Raw genomic sequence first — 8,921 nt, forward strand, 5'->3', positions numbered from 1 at the left:
TTCCTCAGTATGGCACGGAAGAGGCAGCCTAGAGTATGTGCTTAAACTACTGGAATGGGACTTGAATCTCTAACTTGCAGAATCAGAGGTCATACTGCTACCAGCAAGACAATGCTGGCATCGAATTATGAGCATTGATTTCAATTTATACTTTAAAGGTTAAGTTGCTGTTTACCTTTCTGCAAGTTTCCATCAAACTTGGTGAAATTGGAGTAAATTTGCATACAATTGAACCGGCACAGAATGGAATAAGGCTGACAGCTCAGAATGATAGACAGTATTCTACCACTTTCCCCCAAGGTTCAAACAAGGATCATGCTGCCAGAGGCTGACCATTAACCCACATGGCTTCTACCCCATCAACGAAGGAATCAAGGGGGGGCGTGGGTTGGGGGGGGGGGGGGGGGATAACAGAGCAAATGGGCAAGAAGTGGTTCAGAGGGATCTTCACTGAAAGCATTTACTGACTTGGCACCGGCTCCTCGTGTCCGTCAAACTGACATGAAAATTCTTTCTGGGAATTCAGGAAGCGGTGAAGGGCAATGTGCCAGAGATGATGGTTTAAATAGATGCGCGCACAATGACAGGTATGACTGCCAGTAATCGGCACCATGATTTCCCCTGAATCACACCGGTTGCTGGCCCACAACAAAAGTACGTTTGACTAAAGTGACATTTTCTCAATGACATACTCGCTCGTAGTCTAATTATGCGGTGCCTTGTTTTGACGTGTCAGTTTACCCAAAAGCCGCAACCACAAATATTAATTTCGCATAAATGCTTCATCCAAACCCTTTACATGCATTCTGTAGAGAGTGGAGAAAATCCCTTCTCCTTTGCTATTTTTATTTTCACCTGCAACCACTGTAAGTCTTATAAATATATACATTCATCACCTGCCATCTCGGACGTGTGGTGCATATTTTCTAAATATAGCACCACTTGAAAGATTTTCCACTCACGTTTCTGGAATATAAAAATGTAAGAAACAATAGGCCATTTAACCTTTGAGCATGCTCCATCATTCAGTAAGATCATGGCTACCCACCGACCTCAACTTCACTTTCCAGTACCAATCCCATATCCCTCTTTGTGACGGAAAGTCTATCGCGTCCTTCTTGAATTACTTTAAGTGACGGAGCATCGACAGCTATCTGGGATTGAGCACTCTGGCAGGATATTGGACCAGACATGAACTTTTGTTACGATACCGGATGGGAACCCCAAATAATTTGTCCTGCGCTGTAATGTTTTATGTTCTATGTAGATGGGCTTTAGAGGGGTTTCATGGTCGGCGCAACATCGAGGGCCGAACAGCCTGTACTGTGCTGTAATGTTCTATGTTCTAATTTTTCAATTTCTCAATTTCTCAAACTGTGAGGAAAGGATCCTTCACCCCAGGGGTGGTGACTCTGACCAATAGGTGACTTTTATGTGCAAACAAACTTTAATTTAAACACAGAATTAACTACATTAACATCGCATTAATGGTTCTACAATTCACAGTTAAACAGTTCTTACAATAAAAGGAAAATCTTTGACTCAGGCCCCACACCTTCGCTATAAATATTCTAACCAAGCAACCCTGATAGAGTTCAAATGCCACTTATAAATAAAGTCAACACAGCTGATTTACTTGCCATCTTCTGTGTAAAGACTTTGGGAGGGTGACCCTTTCAAGAACCGATCCAGTACACCTCCGTCTTGTCAGACCCTACTGCTCAACCCGACAGGGTTTGGCTAAACTGCAAATTACAGACGGTCCCAGCTCCTCCCATTAATTACATCATCTGTATCCCACTAAGATGTCCCATCACCTGCTTTACTGGGACTAAATACAATCCCAGGGAATCTCCTACAATCAAAACAATGTTCCATTAGCCCTCTACCTGTAAACAAGTAAATAATTAAAATCAATAATTACCCCACCTTTTACAATGCTTTAATTACAGCTTTAACAGACACACTGCCTGCTTCCAGATGGCTACCTGCAAAGGACCATGGGAATTATACCCAACCCCAGACTCAGACAGGTACACTGCCTATGTGTATCTAAAACACAGGTAACCAGACCTGACCAAAACCCCCGCTCGTTTATATTTTAATGGCCCATTTTCCCAGGACAATCAAACTCCTCTCAAGCAACCGGTACAGCCACAGACTGATCGGCGCCACTCCCCTTACTCAGAAAGCACAACTGCCAAGGTCAATGACCGCTAAAGACCTGCCCAGCCACCAAGGCACCCGCCCCTTTATTGGCCAAATTTGAAGACAGTGATCAGAGCCCTGTCGAATTATTGGGTCCAAGGTTAAGGACCATCCCAAAGAGCGCAAAATCCCAGAGGGATAAAAGAGAGCACAGCCATGTATTCTGCGGCCTGTGCCACCCAATCGTAGCAGGAACAGCCAGCCAAGTTCAAGAGCAACAATCGCTACCTGACGGATGAGCCCAGCAGAGACAGAGCCACTTTCTTCGAACCAGCCAAGTGAAATCCAGATAAAGGCCTTATCCATTTGCACAGTGCCGGTTTCCCTGAAGTTAAACTGAGAATTGGTGATAATCTAATATCAAGCATCTTTCAAAGCTTTAATTTAAAGGGGGAAGTCACGGCAGGAGAGCTGAAAGCCTTTGTTTTCTCCTTTGGCTACGTGTTGAAGACCTGGAACATTTCCAGTGCCCGGGATCAGCATGTGTGCAGTAAGCGCCTCCAGCTATAACTCGTGAAAGCCCGGATTTCGGAGCTGGAGTGGCGGCTGTGGACACTGTGGAGCATCTGTGAGATGGAGAATGGGACCTGTACAAACTGGACGGGTTACACCTGGGTAAGGCAGTACGGTAGCACAGTGGTCAGCACAGTTGCTTCACAACTCCGGGGTCCCAGGTTTGATTCCCGGCTTGAATCACTGTCTGTGCGGAGTCTGGACATTCTCCCCGTGTCTGCGCGGGTTTCCTCTGGGTGCTCCGGTTTCCTCCCACTGTCCAAAGATGTGCAGGTTCGGTGGATTGGCCATGATCAATTGCCCTTAGGTTAGGTGAGGTTACGGGGATAGGGTGGAGGTGTGGGCTTAAGTAGGGTGCTCTTTCCAAGAGCCGGTGTAGACTCGATGGGCCAAAAGGCCTCCTTCTACACTGTAAATTCTATGATTCTATAGGACCGGGTCTGAGGTCCTTGAGGGATGGGTACTTGCTAGAGCAGTTGGGAACCTAAATAAGGATTCAGAGCAGGGGAATCAAGAACAAGAGAAAAGGACAGCCAGTGGAATAAGAAAAGCGATAGGCAGAGAAATCAAGAGTGAGTATCAGATAATGATACTGTAAAAAATAGATAGGACGAGATAAGGAATGTTAAAAGGACTAGCCTTAAGGTCCCAGTTTTAAGGGAGGAACAGGCCAGGGATACGGACACCGCATCCACCCCCCCCCCCCCCCCCCCCCCCCCACCTGCCAGCCAGCAAAGAGAGAGGACAGGAAAAGAAGGCAGCAACATAAAGGAAAATATCAATGGGTGATATAAAAGGAGGATTAGGACCAATTCAAGAGAACAAGGGGGATTTACCCAGGAGGCAGAGGGTATGGCTGAGGTACTAAATGATTGTTTTCCATCTGTCTTGACCAAGGAAGAAGATTTTTCAAAGGTCGTGGCAAAAGAGGAGATGGTTGAGAAACTGGATGAGCTGAAAATTGATCAAGAGGAGTTAATCACAGATATTATCATAGAATGTACATTGCAGAAGGAGGCCATTCGGCCCATCGAGTCTGCACCAGCTCTTGGAAAGAGCACCCTACCCAAGGTCAACACCTCCACCCTATCCCCATAACCCAGTAACCCCACCCAACACTAAGGGCAATTTTGGACACTAAGGGCAATTTATCATTGCCAATCCACCTAACCTGCACATCTTTGGACTTTGGACTGTGGGAGGAAACCGGAGCACCCGGAGGAAACCCACGCACACACGGGGAGGATGTGCAGACTCCGCACAGACAGTGACCCAGGCTGGAATCAAACCTGGGACCCTGGAGCTGTGAAGCAATTGTACTATCCACAATGCTACCGTGCTGCACTATTATTAGTTATTAGCAAGGCTGGCTCTTGGTTAAGCTGATAAATCATCAGGACTAGATTAAATTCATCCAAGGATCCTGCAGGATGAGCGGTTTCAAGGTACTGGCCATAATCGTCCAGTCCTCCTTAGATATGAGGGTGGTGCCAGGGGACTGTACAATTGCAAATGTAAATCCCACCCCAGCAGCTGTTGGAATTTAAATTCAGTTAATAAAATCTGGAAATGAAAATTGGGGCAGCAGGGTAGCATGGTGGTTAGCATAAATGCTTCACAGCTCCAGGGTCCCAGGTTCGATTCCCGGCTGGGTCACTGTCTGTGTGGAGTCTGCACGTCCTCCCCCTGTGTGCGTGGGTTTCCTCCGGGTGCTCTGGTTTCCTCCCACAGTCCAAAGATGTGCGGGTTAGGTGGATTGGCCATGCTAAATTGCCCGTAGTGTCCTAATAAAAAAGTAAGGTTAAGGGGGGGGTTGTTGGGTTACGGGTATAGGGTGGATACGTGGGTTTGAGTAGGGTGATCATGGCTCGGCACAACATTGAGGGCAGAAGGGCCTGTTCTGTGCTGTACTGTTCTATGTTCTATGGAACTGAAAACGACTCTCAGTAATGGTGCCCATAAAACAATCACCAATTATTGTAAAAACCCATCTGGTTTACTGATGTCCTTCAGGGAAGGAAATCTGCCATCCCTACCTGGTCTGGCCTGCATGTGACTCCAGGCCCACAGCAATGTGGTTGACTTTAAACTGTCCTCTGAAATGTCCCGGACAGCCACTCAGTTCAAGGGCAATTAAGGATGGGCAACAAATGCTGGCCCAGCCCAGCGAGGCTCACATCCCATGAAGCAATTTTAAAAGGCTTCTCAGGAAAATTGAAGCCCGTGGAATTAAAGGGAGTGAAAGCGTGGCTTAGTGGCAGAAACAGAGGATGAGACTTTCTGGACGTTAATGCTGGCAGGAGCTAACGGTCCCGCTGACGGCTCACCTCCGCCATGGTGATTTAAACGAGAAACCCTGCTGACAATGGCGGGACCAGGAGATCCCGCCACCGGCCACTGTCGGGCCATCCTCCACCACTGCAGAACATGCCGCGGAGGAGGAGGAAAATCCCACCCAGAGAGTATAGGTGAGCAGTTGTTTTTTTTAGACTGGAGGGATGATACATAATATGGCTCTCCATGGGTCAATATTCAGATCACTGCCTTTCTTTTTTTTATTCGTTCATGAGACGTGGGCATCGCAGGCTGTGCCAGCATTTATTACCGATCCCTAATTAGCCTTGAGGGGGCAGTTAAGAGCTGTGGGTCTGGAGTCACAAGTAGACTCCAAGTAGACAAGTAGACGGGGCTGGTTTAGCCCACTGGGCTAAATAGCTGGCTTGTAATGCAGAACAATGCAGCAGCGTGGGTTCATTTCCTGTACCGGCCTCCCTGAGCAGGCGCCGGAATGTGGCGACTAGGGGCTTTTCACAGTAACTTCCTTGTAGCCTACTTGTGACAATAAGCAATTATTATTATTATTATTATTGGAAGAGAAACGAGAGGGTCAACATACAGAGGACCCCGGAGGTACGCTTGGCTTTCTGAGCAAGGGGAAGGGGAGGAAAAAGCAGGTTTGTCTCAATCTTAGTGGCAAATAAAATCATGAACCCCTCCCCCTTGCTGTTGGGGGTGAGGTTGGAGGAGGCTGGAGAAGGGAGGTTTAAGGAGGAAATTGGTTGTGGAGGAAAGTAGGGGGTTTATCTTTGTTCTCCAGGATGGTTCAAGGGTGATGGGCAGGCTTCATGACATGAAATGATCGAATAGCCTGTGACACATGGAAAGCCGCCAATTGGTTGATGTACCAGAGACGTCTGGCAGCAATAAACCTTAGCAAGATCCAGTCTTGGTCTAATTTTGTAATCCACAGAAGTGGTACTACAATATTCCAGGATTGTTTTATTCTGCCTGGCAGATAAAGTAAGTTACTTACATTCCTTGCTGAGTTCAATGAATTGGGATGAACTCCATAGGTACACCAGGAGTAATTTATGAAGAAAAACTACTCACATGGATCACCGACCACTCACAGCTCATCTGCAGATTTGGGTCTGCCCTGCCAGGTAAAGCTCCATGTCTAGAATATGAATTGATAAAATTGCCTCGACTATCTCAGGCTGCACATTTAGTAAGAAGCATTTATGCAGGAATAAAATGAACACCAACAGGGCTGAAACACTGCTCAGAGAGATCAGTGAGGAAGCGCTTGACGCAAGTTAATGTTCGCATGGGATATTTGCATGGCAGGGATCCTAAACATTCCAGTCTTTCCATCACTGATGTACCATAGCTGCAGTAGTGTTCGGCAGGTTGGTTCGATGTGGCCTGCACTCGATGCAGGGAAGTTAGAAACAGACGTCTAACACTGGAGAAGATCCAACACTGTTTTATTCAACTATAGAACTGCTATAAATATTCAGCTGTGGGTCGACACTGTACTGATCTGACTGGTGACCTTGTAGTAGCCTGTCCAGACTTACTAGCTACCGCGTGGTGTTTGCACTTGCTAGCTCGTGGACTCTGACTGTCTCAGTAGCTGGGTCCCGAGAGAGCGGGAAACCTAGTGCTCCCTGGCTTTATAGTGGTAGTGTCCTGTCTGGTGATTGGCTGTACTGTGTTGTATGCTTACTGGTCATCCTATGTGTCAATCACTGCCTGTCTGCATCTCATTATATACATGAGTGGATATTATGACAGTAGGTCTCTGGCTATCGGATGCAGTTGCCAAGATTTCCTAATGCACCACCTCCGCCACCTGGAAAATCAATGGCACCAGGTGCATGGAAACACCTCCCGATTCCCCTCCAAGTTACACATAAAACAAGGCAATGTGGGCAAATTCGCCAATCCTTATTAGCACCAAGTCCCCTTAACTCTCCACTTCTATACTCACTGATCTTCACTGGCTTCTGGTCAAGAAATGCCTCAAGTTTAAAATTCTCATTCTGGTTTTCAAATCCCTCCATGGCCTTATCGCTCCCTATCCCTGTCACCTCCTCCAATCCTGCAACCCTCCGCAGTATCTATGTTCATCTATTTCTGGGCCTCCTGAGCAACCCCGAGTTTAATTGCTCCAGCATTGATGGCTGCACCTTCAGCTACTGAGGTCCCGAACGCTGGAATTTCCTCTCTCAACATCCGTGCCTCTCTGCCTCGCTCTCTGACTTTAGGAAGCTGCTTAAAATGAAATGAAAATCGCTTTTTGTCACAAGTAGGCTTCAAATGAAGTTACTGTGAAAAGCCCCTAGTCGCCACATTCCGTCGCCTGTTCGGGGAGGCTGGTACGGGAATTGAACCGTACTGCTGGCCTGCCTTGGTCTGCTTTCAAAGCCAGCGATTTAGCCCCTGTGCTAAACCTCCTTCTATCACCAAGTCCTATTGACCATCTATCCTAATGCTCAGTGTCAGGTTTTTCTTCTTAATGCACCTTTGGGATGTTTTATTAGGTTCAGGATGCTGTATAAATACAAATTGTCATTGTTACTGTTGATCGGCCACTACCTCCTACCTCCACGGCTACTATGAATGCTCTCTAAATGTTGGTCTTGCCAATAATGCCCGCACTCAGAGAATGGATGAATGCGATGTGATAGAGAGGAATCCAGACAGCGTCAGAGACTGCAGAGTGCTATATGTGACAGACAGGTGATCAAGGGAAGATGGGGCTGATCGATGGCGGAGCTATAGATAAGGAACTGTATAAGGACACCTATCGTAAATCTGAAGGAGTCGCTGATCTGTCGGGAGTGGAGAAGAAATGTGTGAAAGCCAAACTGCCAACAGGAGGCTTCACTCTTCAAAACAACGACAAGTCGAGTATCCTTTATCGGTAAATCCAAAAAACAAAAGCATCCAAATACCACACTTATTTTGTAAGCCCATCGTCCCTGAGCGTGGGAAGTCTATTTGTTTGTCTGCACTGTTTACCTTGCGATTTCTGTGGTGAATATGTCAAAAAGAAACTTATTACAGCTACCCTGTATTTATTATTCAGTGGTCCATCTTACTTTTCTCGACATCTTATTTAATTTAGACTATAGCTGGCCTAGGCTTCAGCTATTGGAGTGTAAGTTCATGCGGGATCTCCGTAAACCAAAATTATCCAAAATCTGTCCCCAGATTTTTGGATACGGAACACTCGAACTATATAAACACAGGGAAGATGAAGCAACTCAATAATGTGAGGCGACTGGAAGCCGAAAGAAATGCCTTTGAAGGAAACATAAGCTGATTCAAAGTGGCTTCCTGAAAAATCTCTTGGGATTAACTTTCAAAATTCCAAATATCCTTGAGGAGAAAGGATTTTCTGCCCTATGGGGAATGGGTACAATTGGATAGTTCGTTCAAATAATCAGTGTGGACACAGAATACCCAATTCATTTTTTCCAATGAAGGGGCAATTTTGTGTGGACAATCCACCTAACCTGCACATCTTTGGGTTGTGGGGGCGAAACCCACGCAAACAAGAGGAGAAAGTGCAAACTCCACACGGACAGTGACCCAGAGCCGGGATTGAACCTGTGACCTCAGTGCCGTGAGGCAGCAGGGCTAACCCACCATGCCACCGTGCTGTCCGTCAGCGTGGGCATGATGGGCTGAATGGTCTGCTTTTCAAAAACAACTGGTATTGATATAATGCCAAAGGTGAGGAGCAAACAGTGGAGAGGGCTAAAAGTAGAGGGTCGTTGATAAAGGAATATTTATTAAACTTCAAAAGGGTAGAACATAGACGTTTAGCAGAAAGAGGCCATTCAGCCCATTGTGTCTATGCAAGCTCTTTGCTAGAGTCATGCAAAAAGATACCCACTGTCCTATTCACT

The sequence above is a fragment of the Scyliorhinus canicula genome, chromosome 7 (genome assembly GCF_902713615.1).
Source record: "Scyliorhinus canicula chromosome 7, sScyCan1.1, whole genome shotgun sequence".
NCBI lineage: Eukaryota > Metazoa > Chordata > Chondrichthyes > Carcharhiniformes > Scyliorhinidae > Scyliorhinus > Scyliorhinus canicula.